The sequence below is a fragment of the Crinia signifera genome, chromosome 4 (genome assembly GCF_055691185.1).
Source record: "Crinia signifera chromosome 4, ASM5569118v1, whole genome shotgun sequence".
Lineage (NCBI taxonomy): Eukaryota > Metazoa > Chordata > Amphibia > Anura > Myobatrachidae > Crinia > Crinia signifera.
In genome coordinates this window covers 309,352,719-309,369,931 of record NC_139220.1, presented here as the reverse complement: position 1 = coordinate 309,369,931, position 17,213 = coordinate 309,352,719, and positions in this window count along the sequence as shown.

Sequence of the window (17,213 nt, the reverse complement as noted above, 5' to 3'; positions counted from 1 at the left end):
TCAGGCACTGCTACCGGGCATGGGTGCTTAAGCATGGGTGGCGAGAGGTGCGCTATATACACATACAGTATATGTTGGCAGGGAGGCGCTGCTACATGTTGGTTCTCCCGGCTGCAGTGCACAGCGACAATGTTGTTTGACGCTGACTCTACTGAGGGGCGGGGACGGTTGGTGTGGTGATGGAAGGCTGGTTAGGCGGCTGCTGTCTGATTTATGCGCCTGCCTTCCAGAAACCATTTTTTTTTTTTTAAAAAGAGGTGTCGGGAGATAACTGGCAGCCGCTCGTGGGATGCACGGTGCTGCTTCATTTAAATGATAAATAAAGGGCGCCCTCCAGCGGTCAGTGCCCTAGGCAGCTGCCTAAGGCTGCCTAGTGGTAGCGCCTGCCCTGTGAGGGGGGTCAGTTGAATACTGACAGGGTGAGCGATGACTGCGAGCAAAAAGTCCTGCTCGCAGTCACCGCTCGCCCACGGCATTGAATATATGCCATTGACTCGGTTCTCGAGTCACTACTCATATGTAATTACAGGCACAGGGAGACAGTGCAGGGCTCACAGCAGTGATCTAGTGCGTGCATATTGCGGTGGAACAATGAACACCATACATGCAGCTGCAGGGGAGCAAGCAGTGGGGGGTCCCAGACCGGCCTCCAAACCTCAGCATCGATACTATAGCCACGATGCCTGCTGCCATCATGCCAAGCCTGTGCCAGCCGCCGCTAGAAGTGACTGACATTATTACGCCACACACTAAACTGCCCGACCCCAGCACTTACCTCACTCGCTGCCAGACACACAATGACAGTATTATTAATAGCCCCGCTGCCGCCTGCTTTGAGACTAGACTAGAGCAGGAACCGGAGCACTAACATACCCTCCAACTGTACCGATTTAGCCGGTACAGTACCGTTTTTTTACGGTCTGTACCGGCTAAATCAGAGTGTACCGAATGTGCCGTTTTTTTTAGGCATCCGTCTGGGGCAGCTCTGGCCTCGGCTGCTCACCCTCCCCACGGCTCCCAGGTCCCATCCCTGCATCCCTCTCCTGCTTAGTAAGCAGGATGCTGGAGCAATGCTTCAGTTCTCACCGGCCCTGTAGCGCTGCTAGGGGTAATATTTTCTAGGGGGTGCGGGTCCGCATGTTTGCTGTCCGCCAATGAGCAGTGTGCCGTGTCAGGAGGTGACCAATACGTGGTAGGAAGGAATGGATTCGCAGACACTTCGGGACGGTGCGGTGTCTGCAGTGTCCTTGTGCCCCTCCGCTCTTCCGTGTACAGTACACATGACCGCAATGCTGCTGTGCCGTCTCACCCTGCTCTGCTCCCTCTCCCTGCTGCCGGGGTCCCGGAACCAAGGCAGGGGGGAGATACTCCCGGGAGGTGAACGAGAACCGGGACGGGGGAGAGAGTGGTTAGTTCCTATACAGAGGCTCAACCAAGTCTGTGAGAAAGCGCAGTGGGGAGGCTGCTGTCTCTGTGTATTGCACCATGGGCAGTTACATGTAGGCACTGAGGATGGTGCCCGGGGGGTTACAGGTAGGCTGCGTCATGCAGCTGGCGGACCTCATGTATAAAAAAATGCCCAGTACGCATTCAGAAAGGGGAGTGTGGACACACCCCCTGTAGCAAGGGCCACTCCCCTTTCTGAATGTGTACCGATTTCTAACATTTATATGTTGGAGGGTATGCACTAAAAGATGACCGGGCGGGCGCATGGAACAGGCTGGGTGTAGTTACATCACAAATTCGCAATGGGGAGGAGAGGCGGCGGTTACATCGATGAGAAGGAATAAACGGGGCGGGGACACGTTTGACTGGGAGGAGACTGGGCAGGGACACGGATTATGGGGAGGAGACTGCGGGGACACGGATTACGAGGAGGAGATGTGTGGGGACACATATTATGGGGAGGAGAGTGGTCGGGAAAACGTATCAGGGAGAAGAGACTGGGCGGGAACTCATCCCCCAAGCGCACAGACCTGGGTTTCCCGCCTCAGCATCTCCTGATGTCATCAAGTCATGGGGCTGGACATAAGTCATGACGGCGGCAATGTCACATGATCCTCTGCTCCCACACAGATCTCCCTCACAGTCAGTGCCCCCTCCTGCCCAGCAACTGATTCTTTAGAGTCCATCCTGGTGACTGTCTTGAGGAACCACAGGAGACCGAGGGGACAGTCTGTCTATCATCCCCCAGGCGCTCTGCACAGAGATGTTCCCCGCCGCAGCTTCTCCTGAGGTCACCATCACCATGACACTCGGCACCCACACAGCGTCTTCCACAGACGGAGCAGCTGCTTATCCATCCCCCCTGCTGGTACCTGATCATTGTCTTTGTGTGCCCAGGCCCAGTATAGCAGCTGTCTTTGTACTGTGCACTGTGTGGTGAGTGGGGCCCTGGGCACTGTGTAACATCTAATCTTACTCAGCACTGGGGGTTTGAGAGGGAGGAAAGGCAGGTGTGGTATGTGTGTATATGGCACATATAATACACCCATACCCTCCAACTGTACCGATTTTTGCTGGTACAGTATCGTTTTTTAACGGTCTATACCCGCAAAAAACAAAGTGTACCGATATTCAGCCGGCCACGGGTAGTAAACAGTAGCACCCGTTCCCAGTGGTGCTTTGCGGGCCCCAGCCTGCATGTGCCACGCTGACGTCACACGGCTGTGGCGCATACCCTCCTGCACCCCATCGGCGCATGCTCTGCTGAAGCGCCATGGAGCAGGAGGACCTCCCGCACTCCTCCGCAGGCACATACTCTGCAGAATATACAAGGCATGGTACTTGTGTATTATCTGGGCGCCCCCAATTTTTTTTAATCTTATGTCATTGTACAACCAAAAATCGGTCGCATCGCATGCGACACAATTGGACCCGATCTTTAATTGTACAGATGCCTGATTCCTATGTTAAATTCCCCCCCCCCCCCCGACCCGATTTTGGATTGTACACCCACCCTGATGGGTAATGACTATGTTAAAAGGCCCCCATTGTTAACGCCACCCCACTATCAACACCAACCCGAAGCGTGGTGAGGGGCGGCGGTACGAGTCCTTCAACCTTTTCATACCCCCACTATCCACGTTGGCGTGGAGTTGATTTTAGATAGTGTGGAGAGCCACCGAGCCCGAAGCGTGGCGAGCGGATTACTTCACATATATTACGCGTCCCCTTGCGGGGCTCGCCACGCTTCGGGCTCAGTGGCGAGCGCACTATATAAAATCAACTCCACGCCGACGTGGATAGTGGGGGTATGAAAAGGTCGGAGGACGCGTACCGCCGCCCATCAAGGGCTCGCTGCGCTCGCCACGCTTCGGGTTGGCGTTGATAGTGGGGTGGCATTAACAATGGGGTGGCATTTAACATAGTCATTATCCATCAGGGTTGGTGTACAATCAAAAATTGTCTGGGGGGGGGGGGGGGGCATTTAACATTGGAATAAGCCCAAATCGGGCATGATTGCATGCCATTATAATGGAATGCGATGGGACGCGATATAAAAATTGTACAGTCGGGTTTTAAAACCTCTGAAATCGGGTCCCATCGCATCGTATGCCTTAAGTAGTGGCATGCGATGCGATATATCGGGCACCCAGATAATACACAAGTACCCAAGGCACCAATAAGCAGAAGGACTGTGGAGCACCTGCGGCGGCTGGTGGGAGTTGGGTCACAGTGGCAGGTATTTAATGCTGTGGGCTTCCTGCTCGCTGTCACCAGTCACCCTGACAGTATTCAACGCAGCCCCCTCATACGCCAATTCCCCCTCGCTCCATTTTTTGAGCGAGGGGGAATTGGCGTATGCAGCTCCTGAACCAGCGAGACTCGCGGCTAAATACAGCGAGTTTTCTGCATTAGCCGCGGGTCTCGCTGTTTTGGGGAATTCTCGCCATCCTATGATTTCCCCAGAAAATTGAATAGAGCGAGCGGCCGGCGCGGGGGTTAAACAGCAAGGATCGCTGGTTTTCTGCAATCCTCGCTGTTTAACCCCCTCGCTGGCCGCTCAACGCGACATTGAATACACCCCAGTGAGGGGAGCAGTGAGCGGCACACAGTGAGTGGGCAATGGCATACACAGGAATTTAACTTGACAATATTCGGAAAGGGGGTGTGACCACGTCCCCTTTGCCCATGGTCACACCCCCTTTCCGTATGTGTACCGATTTTTGCAGTCCAAATGTTGGAGTGTATGCCCTGTGTCCTGTAATGTCAGGGCTATAACCAGGGTTGCCTACCTGACTTCCCTGGTAATGTATGATTGCCATCACCTGTTGTGCAACACCTTTCTTACCAATTACCTAGCTCCCCACAGGTGACGGCAATCATATTTTACCAGGGAAGTCCAGGAACAGAGCATTTTCTCCCTGAAGGAGAGGGTCAGGCTCCATCTGCCCTGTATGATACATTATAGCTGTGTAAACATGGAGCAATGTGGTTGCTGCCGATACTGATTCGGCCAGCAGGGAGGGGTGGCACACGGGAGAACATAGTAGTAGATCTAGGTTGTACTGCACAGTCTGTTTCTACTTTAGATTCTGGTGTCTTGCATCAGGATTACGTAGAGATGTGGCAAACACAGTGACTGTTTGCTCTGCGATTTTGAATATATAGTAAAAATTGATAGCCACAATGGCTCTGTGTACGGACTTTCAAAAGAAAAAGAGAAAGACGAAGGGTGGTGGGTAAGAGGGAATGAAGGAAACAGCGAGAAAAGGAGGAAGGGGTATGACCCAGAGGGGTAGATTTATTAACTGGTGATCCGGGGCATATGCGCTATCCCTATGCGCTATAGCGCTTCCCCTGATCTATGACACCCACTGAGCGGGTGTCTTACGTGCGGCGGTGTAAGGCAGGAGGCAGAGCGCAGCTACAATATTTTGTAATGCCTGCCTCCCGCCTGATTTATGAACGGTCAGCATCGCTGACCGTTCCGCCTAATGCAGCTATCGACTTCGACAGCTGCAGGCGGCGATGCCCTATGCCTACAGCAGGGACAGCGCTGTCCCTGCTGGTGGCTCTGAGCTGCGCTGGGGATCTCGCGTGAGTAGCGAGATCCCGTGCATTCGCAGTCCAGCCGGCCGGGGAGAAGAAGACAGCTCGTCATTGTTAACCGATGCGCTGACAGCTAAAGGAGGCATCGCCGGAGGGGGGAGTTAGCACTCCCCCGCTTTGGCGGGCAAGATCTTAGTAGATCTTGTCGCTCTCCCCTCCTGCTTCACCTCACTACTGAGCCGCTATAATAAATACCCCAGAGTGTGAGATAGAATGTCAGAAGAGGAAGGGAGAGAAAGAGTTGTGTAGGAGAGAAGGGTTAAGGGGAAGAGATATAGAAGGTGCCAGGGATAGACAATCAGAGTGGGACAGGGAGGAAAGAAGTGGGTATGAGAGATAGAGGAGCAGGAAGAGGAAGGGTGAGAATGGAGAGGGGAGCGAAGTTAAATAAAAGAGGAGATGGGGTGTGAAAGGGTTGTAAAAGTCAGGGACAGTGTGCCCCACCTCAGCACAAGTAGAGTGGCGGCCTGGGTCTCTTGCTTCCTCTCCCTGGCAATGGGCACCCGGCTCACACTCCCCAGCGTTGGGACTCTCATTAGCCATGGCTGGGTCCGCCTATTGCCATCTCTGTGTCTTCTGCTCCCTTTTTCCAGCGGCGGCGGGTCATCCAGAAGGATGCAGAGTGGGGAGAGCACCTCTCCTACCTGGTGCTTCCTGACTCTGCAAACTAAAGGTATTGTCACAATTACCCAATACAAAATAACAAGCTGGAGTTTTCACAATCATCAGAGATAAAGTAACACAGGGCTGATTAGGTGCTGATACTAGGCTAAAGTGACTTTTTGGGCAGCCACTATTGCAAATACTAATGCTGCAACTGATTGGCTGTCTATTGAGAGACTCACCAGCATGCCCACCAACTCGAGACACAATTTAACATATGAGGTATTAATATGCTTATTCTAGAAGAATGGGTACCTCTAGTGTATGTAGTTAAGTTGCAGGCGGACGGAATACCGATTGACAGATTCCCCACAACCAAATGCCGATGGACAATATACCAACATGTACACACCACCGACAATCGAAATACTGACATGTCACACTCCCCCGCGGTGGTACACGGCGGGTACTGTACTCACCCGCCCGTGTCCGCCACCGGCTGGCGTTTGTCGGCCTCCATGTCAGGTGAGGCGGCAGGCAGAGGTCCGGCAGTGTTGGAAGGCAGCATGGGAATCTGCAGCATGGTCCCGCTCTAACGCTATAGATGCCGGGAGGCCAACTCCGCCATCTAGCTTGAGGGCAAACAGAGGATTGGGCCAGGTCAGGTATTCTCACCTGTTTCAGTGTGACAGCCAATGGCAGCCGCCCTCTTTGCATAAAGGGGATCTGCCTAGGTAGCTCAGTGTCAGTGCAAAGAGTCTTCTGTGCCGTGCACTTCCTGGAAGGCTCCACTCATTGTGCCCTTGCTATTCCCGCTGTGCCCGTCAGCTTGCTATTGGCTATTTGACCCCATCGCTCATTCCAGTCACGCTGGTGGCCAGCTTCTCCCTGGTACTCTTGGGTGCTACCTCCTGGATTCCTGACTCCGGTCCCGCTCCTGGATCTTTCAAGAATCCGTCTCCAGCATCCCCAGGTCCCAGCCATTCCTCATATTCTTCCAGTCTCCGGATCCATTATTGTTGCCATCCTTTCACTTCTTTACCTGGACATTCCTCATCATTGTTATCTGGACATTCCTCATCATTGTACTCTGGATATTCCTCATCATTGTTATCTGGACATTCTTTATCATTGCTACTCATTATTATTATTTTCCCTGCCTTTATCTCAAAGAAGTATTTGAGTCCCTGTATGACATCATTCATTAAACCCGCTCATTTTAACCCTACTGCTACTGCCTTGTCTCCAGTCCCTGTGCATCACACGACCCCATCTGAATCTTAAACCGTGACAGTTTGCACTGACCCGATGGAGTCGGGTGAAAATCAGGGACCCTTGGCAGGTGTGTTGCAAGGCATTATGGCTCGTCTGGAACAGTTGGAATCCTCACAGCGGCTAGTGGCGCAATTCCTACAAACACTGACACCTCCACCAGCAGTTGCTGAAGCAACATCGCAAGCCCCTTCAGGAGGTTCCCCTGCCACGCCGCCAGCCGGGTCTATTATCCCTCCTCATCTGCATTTGCCAACTCCCAGCAAATATAATGGATCTCCTAAAGGATGTCGCAGGTTCTGGAATCAGTGCGATGTGCACTTCACCCTCCAATCGTCCAACTGCCAAAGCACGAGTAGCCTACATTGTCTCTCTCCTCTCTGGTGCAGCCCTGAATTGGGTTTCGCCTCTTTGGGAACGAGCAGATCCTCTGCTGAACAATTATGACGATTTTATCACTTACTTTCGGCGAATATTTGACGAACCAGGTCGAGTGTCATCTGCTGCTACAGAGATTCTGAGAATTCGTCAAGGTAGCAGACCAGTGGGTCAATATGTTGTACAGTTCCAGCCTTAAGGTGGAATGAAGAGGCCCTCGTTTCTGCATTCTGGATTGGCCTAGCCAGTCGCCTCAAGGATGAATTGGCCACTCGCGATACACCTACCACCCTGACAGACCTAATTTCCTTGTGCAATAAAGTTGATCTGCGACTTCAAGAGCGGCAACTGGAGAGAGCTCGCTCTGATCGCTTTCGACATCGTCCCACTCCTGCTGTTACTCCTCCTGTAAAAAGTGGATCGTCTACTGCTTCTGCCACAGAAGAACCAATGCAAATAAATCGGTCTCGTCTCTCCCTCGAAGAGAAGAACCGACGACGTTGAGACAATCTTTGTATGTACTGTGCCTCATCTTCCCATCTCCTGGCCTCTTGTCCACTCCGTCTGGGAAACGACCGCTCCTAATCCCCACGAGGGAGGTTAGATTGGGAGTGTTATTACCATCTCCATCCACCATAGACTCTACCATTTCTGTTATGCTGAGTACCCCTCAGGGACAGACGTCCATCCAGGCCCTGTTGGAAACTTCATTTCGGCTGATATCGCTGCACAGCACTCTATACCTCTCCAGCCATTAGAGCAGCCTTTGGTCCTGACAGCCGTTGACGGAAGCCACATCTCCAGCGGTCATATCATCTCTCAGACTGTACCAGTACATCTTCAAGTCGGAGCTCTGCACCAAGAAAGGTTAGAGTTTTTGGTCCTTCCTCAGTCTTCACACGCTGTAGTTCTGGGAATGCCATGGCTTATCAAGCACAATCCCCATGTCGACTGGCTGACCATGGAGATCAAGGCCTGGAGTAAAGACTGCTTCTCTTCTTGTTTATCTCTAGTCATACCCGTCCTTCTGAGTGAGTCACAAGTACCCTCTTCCGAACTCTCTGCCTCAGCCATACCAGCTCCTTATTTGTCTTTTTCGGATGTCTTTAGTAAAGGAGGTGCCGATACTCTGCTGCCCCACCGGCCATGGGACTATCCCATTGATCTCATTCCAGGCAAGACTCCACCACGGGGAAGAACGTATCCTTTATCGTTACCTGAGACATAGGCCATGTCAAAATACATCCAAGAAAATCTGGAGAAGGGATTCATTCGGCCGTCCACCTCTCCTGCAGAGGCAGGTTTCTTCTTTGTCAAAAAGAAAGATAGCAGTTTGAGACCTTGTATCGATTACCGGGGGCTGGATGACATCACCATTAAAAATCGCTGTTCGATAAAGTTAAGGGGGCTACGGTCTTCTCCAAACTAGACTTGAGGGGTGCATACAACCTGATCCGTATCAGCCAGGGGGATGAATGGAAGACGGCCTTCAATACCCGAGACGGCCATTATGAATATCTTGTCATGCTGTTTGGTCTATGCAATGCCCCTGCCGTTTTCCAGCAATTTGTGAATGACATCTTCTGGGACATGTTGTATGTATCTATTGTTGTTTATTTGGACAACATTCTCATCTTCTCTCCCAATCTCAGTACTCGCCGACACACCGTCCGTGAGGTGTTAAATCGTCTTCGCCAGAACCAGCTTTTCTGCAAGCTTGAAAAATGCGTCTTTGAAGTCTATTCAGTTCCCTTCCTTGGTCACATTCTTTCAAGTACCGGGTTGGAGATGAATCCTGAGAAGGTTCATGCTATTCAAGATTGGACGCCTCCTACCACCCTCAAAGGGGTGCAAAGATTCCTTGGCTTCTCCAATTACTATCGCCGCTTCATCTGAGATTTCTCCACCATAGCAGCACCTCTGACTGCACTCACCCGAAAGGGGGCCAAATCCTGCCCGATGGCCGCCCGAGGCCTCTGAGGCCTTTCGACAACTAAAACAGGCCTTTATAACCGCCCCAATCCTTCTTCAGCCAGATGTGAATAGACCCTTCATCCTGGAGGTCGATGCCTCTTCAGAAGGAGTAGGGGCAAGTCCTTTCGCAAAAAGGAGAGGATTCAGAGCTTCACCCTTGTGCATATTTCTCCAATATATTTCTTACGGCAGAAAATAATTACCCCATTGGAGAACAGGAGCTGTTAGCGGTTAAGTTAGCCTTTGAAGAGTGGCGGTACCTATTGGAGGGGGCTCGTCACCAGATTACAGTCTTTTCAGATCACAAAAACCTTTCTTTCTTACGTCATGTCCAGTGTCTCACTTCTCGACAAGCCCGCTGGGCTATGTTCTTTGAACGATTTAACTTCCAAATCAAGTATCGTCCAGGGGTTTTAAACAAGGCTGACGCTTTATCTCGTTCCTTCTATGCCAGTTCAGACTCCGAACCTCTAAAGCAGCCCATCCTGAACCCAGTAGTCTTCGCTCATGTCACTCCTCATCCTACACCTCCTTCAGGCAAGTCCTTTGTGCCACCCAACTTACGCAAGAAGCTGTTGACCTGGGGTCACGCCTTCCGTTTTGCTGGACATTCAGGTATTCAAAAGACTTTGCAATTTCTCCTGCATTCATATTGGTGGCCGACCATTCGGCAGGATGTAACAAACTTTGTATCATCGTGTGTCAAGTGTGCTCAGCACAAGACTTCTCGAACTCCCCCGGCTGGGGCTCTGCTACCACTGTCCATCCCAACGGAACCATGGACTCATCTTTCGATGGACTTCATATCCGAATTACCTCCATCTGGCGGTTACACTGTTATCTGGGTGATAGTCGATCAATTTTCAAAGATGGCCCACTTCGTGCCCCTAAAGTCTCTGCCTTCTGCTTCAGTACTAGCTCAACTCTTCATATCAACCATCTTCAAGCTTCATAGGTTGCCTATAGAAATTATATCCGACCGGGGTGTTCAGTTCGTTGCCAAATTCTGGAGAGCACTGTGTGCGGCTGTTCAGGTGAAACTGAAATTCTCCACCGCCTTCCATCCTCAGACTAACGGGCAAACCGGACGTGTCAACCAGGATCTAGAGACATTCATTCGACTCTTCGTGTCCTCTTCTCAGGATGAATGGAAGGATCTTCTCCCTTGGGCAGAATATGCACACAACAACTCAAACCATTCCTCTTCAGGCACCACACCCTTCTTTACAGTTTACGGCAAACATCCACGCTCCCGACTTCACAAATCTGCCTTCTCCAGAGGTTCCTGCAGCTTCTTCCTCCCTTCATCGTTTTTGCAAAAATATGGGCTGTCCATAAAGCTTCTTCAAGCTTCTGCCAGATATAAGAGTGCAGCTGACAAGAGAAGGAAAGCGGTTCCACCATTAAAGGTAGGGGATCGAGTATGGCTGTCCACCCGCAATCTCCGTCTTCGTGTACCCTCCATGAAATTTGCCCCACCCTTTATTGGCCTATTTCGCATCACTTAAGTCATCAATCCGGTGGCTTACAGATTACAACTTCCATCTTCCATGAAGATATCCAATTCCTTCCACGTATCTCTTCTTAAACCTTTAAAATTAAGCATCTTCCAAAAGAGGATACCTAAACCTTCAAAAGTCAATACAGAGAGAGTAAACTCTGTAGAGTTTGAAGTCAAACGAATCATAGACTCTCGTTATCATAATTCCCGACATCAATTCCTGGTGGAATGGGCTGGTTTCGGACCAGAGGAGAATTCTTGGGTAGACCAAGCTGATTTACATGCTCCAAAACTCGTCAAACACTTCTTTCTGAAGAATCCCCACAAGAAGCACAAGCGTCCTGAGGCTACCTGAAAAGGGGGGGGGTACTGTCACACACCGCCGCGGTGGTACTGTACTCACCCGCCCGTGTCCCCCGCTGGCTGGCGTGTGTCGGCCTCCATGTCAGGTGAGGCGGCAGGCAGAGGTCCGGCAGTGTTGGAAAGCAGCATGAGAATCTGCAGCATGGTCCCACTCTAAGGCTATAGATGCCGGGAGGCCAGCTCTGCCATCTTGCTTGAGGACAAACAGGGGATTGGGCCAGGTCAGGTATTCTCACCTGTTTCACTGTGACAGCCAATGTCAGCCGCCCTCTTTGCATAAAGGGGATCTGCCTAGGTAGCTCAGTGTCAGTGCAAAGAGTCTTCTGTGCCGTGCACTTCCTGGAAGGCTCCTGACTCATTGTGCCCTTGCTATTCCCGCTGTGCCCGTCAGCTTGCTATTGGCTATTTGACCCCATCGCTCATTCCAGTCACGCTGGTGGCCAGCTTCTCCCTGGTACTCTTGGGTGCTACCTCCTGGATTCCTAACTCCTGTCCCGCTCCTGGACCTTCCAAGAATCCATCTCCAGCATCCTCCGGTCTCAGCCATTCCTCATATTTTTCCAGTCTCCGGATCCATTGTTGTTGCCATCCTTTCACTTCTTTACCTGGACATTCCTCATCATTGTACTCTGGATATTCCTCATCATTGTTATCTGGATATTCTTTATCATTGCTACTCATTATTATTATTTTGCCTGCCTTTATCTCAAAGAAGTATTTGAGTCCCTGTATGACATCATTCATTAAACCCGCTTGTTTTAACCCTACTGCTACTGCCTCGTCTCCAGTCCCTGTGCATCACACGACCCCATCTGAATATTCAACCGAGACACTGACATCAAAATACCGACAAGTAAAACACAGACACAACCACAATGCCAACAGCATAATGACACAAATAATATCTAATAGAATTTATCATGATTTTTTTTTTTCAAAAGCTGACTTATTCTTCCCTGTGGGCATAGAGCAGGCATTCCCAACCACGGTCCTCAAGGCACACCAACAGTGCAGGTTAGTTATATCCAGGCTTCAGCACAGGTGACTTAATTAGTATCTGAGGGATTCTGATTAAACCATCTGTGCTGAAGCCTGGATATCACTAAAACCTGCACTGTTGGTGTGCCCTGAGGGCCGTGGTTGGGAATGCCTGGCAGAGGGAACAAGCTCCACTAATACGGTCTCCACATTATAATGGTGTCGTATTTTAACTTGATTTTGCATGAGCCCGCCCACTGAGCGGTCTATCCCCAGTGGCTCCTGCAACAATTATATGGGCGGTCACAGAATGATATAGGGCATATCGATGGTACACAGTGGCCGATTGTGCATCGATATATTGGTCATTCTATTGAGCAGACAATATATTAGCCACTGTGTACGCACCTTCAGAGAACAGAATTGATGCCCCGATTGGAGGCATCACCGTGTCAGAAGTGTTTGTACAATACTGCTACATACAATATATATAGTTTTATATTTGGTAGACAAGGTCTAAAAGTAGAGTCAATAGAACAGTGAAAATTGGGCTACAATTTGACACATTATTCATTCCATACAATAAAAGTCTTCATTGTAGCACCCTGCACCTTTCAAAATCCATGTAGTTAATCTTTATGGTCTGGGGTGCTGCTCTCTGCTGTGGTGCGTCTAGTAAAATCTGATTTGTATTTCCCTGCTGACACTCCAAGCAGGACAAAGAAACTGCATGGATTTTGAAAGGTGCAGGATGCTAGAATGACGACTAAAATTGTATATCAGTACTCTATATCGTTCAATGATTATTAAAGACACAGACATCTGGGGTGACATTCTATGATTTGCGGGGGGGTTTTTTCGCGATTTTTTTCGCAAAAACGTCCGAAATCGCATGTTTTTCCATTTTCGCATATTTAATGAGCTGCGAAAATGTGAAAAAAGTGCGATTTTGGCCAACAAGTTGGACACACTGGAAATGCGATGGCTGCTTTTCGCAGCACATCGTATTCAGATGTTTTCACATTAAAAAGTATACAAATTGCATATTTAATGGTATGCGATTTGTATAAACTGTGTCTATAATTCGCCCAAAAATCAGACCAGGTTCTGATGGGCAAATTAGCCAGAACCCTGCACAGATCATTGAGATCTGTGCAGGGTTCTGGTGTAAAAAAAGTTTAAACAGTTAAAATAAAATAAAAACCAGCGCGGGCTCCCCCGCCAGAGCATAACCAGCCCCGGGCTCATTGAGCCGGTGCTGGTGACATAAAATCAGGGTCCCCGACAAATAGGGGTCCCCTTGATTTAATGAAACCAGCACCAGGCTCAAGGTCCGGCACTGGTTCCCGAAATACGGGGGACAAAATGACTAGGGGTCCCCCATATTTTAAGAACCAGCACCAGACCCAACCAGCCAGCAGGGTAATGCCACAGCCGGGGGACACTTATTATATAAGGTCCCGCGCCCAAAGCATTATCCCCCTGGCTGGTCAGCATGGGTAGGGGTCCTGGGGAAGTGTTGACCCCCCCCCCAATGAAGGGGTCCCCCCCTCCAGGACTTACCAGCCCATGCTGAAAGTCCGGGGCTGTCCCCGATGCCCCTGGGTGGTGGGCATCGGGCTGATGCAAAGTGTAAAAAAAGATTAAAAACTATTGTTTTCTACTGTAGAACTATGAGTCCCAGCAAGCCTACCCCGCATGCTGGGACTTGGAGAACCACAAGTCCCAGCATGCGGGGCATTAAAGGGCCCGCTGGCACTTGTAGTTCTACAGTACAAAAAATAGTTAAATAAAACACACTGACACCCTGAAAAATAAAAGTTTAATACATACCTAACACACACACTGATACTTACCTACCTTGAGCCCGTAGGTCGGTCCCTGGGTCCTGGACAGAAGAGTCCGGTTCCGGGGCCTTGGTCCTGGTTCCGGGGCTGGTCCGAGGTCCATGGCTCCAGGGCTGATGTTTCCAGGGTCCAGGATCCGAAGTAGTCCAAAAGGGGTTCCTAAGGAAGTAAATCCTACTCACCTGGTCCCCGGTGACGACCTCGGCATCTTCTCCGGCAGACGCGCTGCTCCCGGCTGGTACCCGCTCACGGACTGGAGAGGCGCAGAGATGTTCATCTTCCGCGCCTTTCCTCCGAATGATTCTATTCCCCCCAGGAGCCGAGAAAGTAATTTGTTGAGACACCGTTGAGCCCCTTTGGAACAAGAATGCCCAAACGGGGAATCCACCGCATTTCATTTTGTGCAAGTCTTTTCTCGATATCTCTAGTTTTCCACCTTGATGTAATTTGTTGGATACCCCAAAAATTTACAATGTTGATTTCTTTCGACTCGTGAAAAATCACACATTTTAATGTTAAGGGTAAAGATTATAAGATTTGCAACTTTATAACATGCCATTCTAAGAACATTTATGTATTGGAATGCTCTTGTGGGATGTTTTATGTGGGGAGAACGTCCAGACAACTAAAAGTGCGAATGGCGGAACACGTCTACAATATAAGGAAGGGATTACAGACTCATACAGTGCCAGCACATTTCAAAACCCACCATGAGTCGAAAGAAATCAACATTGTAAATTTTTGGGGTATCCAACAAATTACATCAAGGTGGAAAACTAGAGATATCGAGAAAAGACTTGCACAAAATGAAATGCGGTGGATTCCCCGTTTGGGCACTCTTGTTCCAAAGGGGCTCAACGGTGACTTCGAGCTTAAGCACTTTCTTGCGTTAATCTTTGTGTTTTAATGGTTTTTGAAAATGACACTTTTTTATTCTCTCTCCGTCTTTGCACTTTTTCTGGTTTGTATACTGGTTTGGGTGTGAGCGACCTGAATGACATGGATGCTGTGTAAGCATCGGTATCCTCGGGAATGCATACACCCAGCCAGGGAATTATGATCTCTGTAAGCACTTTGTGGTTCATTTATATGTTTTTAATTAAACTCCTTTATAGATATTAAAAGTTATTCTATATACATTTTTATTCTGGATATATATTTATGTTTATATTTATATATTTATTAGAGGTTAACCATATTGCTACCATTAAGAACCACAACCTGCACATGCACTTTAAATCAATGTAAATATGATATACATGATATTGATTCATTGCATTCTATACCTAGATTGTTTAGTGCGCTACATCAAGCACTTTTGAACTGGTGGAACGCAAAAACCCAGAACTTCTGGGTATTTGGAACGCACCGCCATCTTGGAAATCGTAATGCGCATGTGCAACCAACGGCAGGTGCCGTGTATGGACGCAAATCATCAGGCTTATAAATACATGCCTGTGGACGGACCCTAGATATGCCATTGAAAAAGGCGACTACCGAAACGCGTTTGGCGCTAACTAGGACCTGTGGACCCCATAGCTGGACTGCCTGGATGTTCCTTTCTGTTTCCAGAGCCTGACCTTTCCAGAGTGTCAGTGAACTGCATACCATCATCTCCAGGGATAGATCGGCGGCACCTGGTTCCAGTTTTGCCTTTGGGACACCACTTTGTTTTTACTTGTCTCCTATATGTGAGTGTATTTTAGATTAAAAGGTGTTTTTTATCAATTGATCTGCACTATCGCCTGCTTTCTCTTGATTTTCTATGTATCACACTCTGGAAGGAAGAGTTGTTGTTTTGCCAGAGGGATACCTTTGAATGCTCTATAATATACAGCTGGCTTGTGAGTGCACACCTGCATTTATATATCGCTTCATTTGCAAAACCTTCTGCCCTTAATTGTGGTGTGTTTTTTCTTGGTGATATGCTTGCTTCATGGGCGGCATAAAGCCAAGTCTCTTCATACAGATAACATACACGTCGACTTGAAAGCGGAGAAACTCCTTAAAGGGACAGTATTCTTTTATTGTGTGTGTTTTTCACATGGTGTTATTGGGGAGCGCTTTACTGACTGTGTACCTACTTTTCCTATTCTAGGAATATAAATGGTATACTTATACCAGTCCTGCTTGTTCCTATAATGCTTCCCTTGGAAGATAGTCGATCCCCATATGTTTCAGTCCAGAAATGGTGTCCAGTGTATTTCAAGGGTGTCCATAAACCTGACTGGGTGAGGTAGCTTGTGTTATTGTATTCCAGTTGGAAAGGTAGCTTGCCTTTTGGTTGTTATCCCAGGAATAGACCGGTGGTGGTTACCCAAATGGTCGGATCCAAATTGGTCACATGGACTGGAGAGGGAGAGTAGGTATGGTGGAAGCTGGTCCAAGTCGGGTAAAATGTAGATGGTCCTGATAGCACTCCAGCCATCTTTTTCTTTTTAGGGAAGAGGAACTGCATGGGTTTTCAAATATGGCGGGTGCTAGAATGAACACTATAATGGGATAGGAGGTGAAAGATAACCATTACATATGATTCTTAAGATAGATTGGGCGTATAGCATACGGATCACTGAGGTTAGTTGCGTAGTTGTATATCAAACGCTTTTTCAGCGTCTAGAGATAGGAGATATGAGGTCAGGGAGATGAGTTTAGCCGGTTACGGAGCTGCCATAACTTTACAAATATTAGGCGAAGAGTGCCTTCCCCCAATAAAGCCAGTCTGGTCCGGATGGACTATAGCAGGAGGAGGGGTTTCATTCTATCTGCCAGGAGTGTAGTGAAAAGCTTATAGTCGACATTTAGAAGTGATATCGGTCTATAAGAGCCGGGTAAGTGTGGGTCCCTGGTTTAGGTAATAATCTAATTATAGCATCTGTGAAATATTGAGGGGTAGAACAGGTTGAGAGGATTGCATTAAAGACCAATAGAAGGGGTTCCAATAATCTTAACAGAATTTTATAATATTCACCAGTAAATCCATCCTGACCAGGAGAATTCATCAGATTTAAGTGTTTAATAGCCGTTTCCACATCTTGTGAAGTGAAAGGTGCTGTAAGGGAAGGGATGGCCGCTTCAGGAACAGTGGGAGTCGTTATGGATTCCCCAAAAGATGTCTCACCTGAAGTGTCCCTGGGGGGGGTTGCGTGTAAATGTCAGAGTAAAAGGCATGTGACAGGGTGTAGACGTCTTTGCCACTGGAGGGTAGTAATCCAATCGCATCAGAGGAGCTCCAAAATAATAAT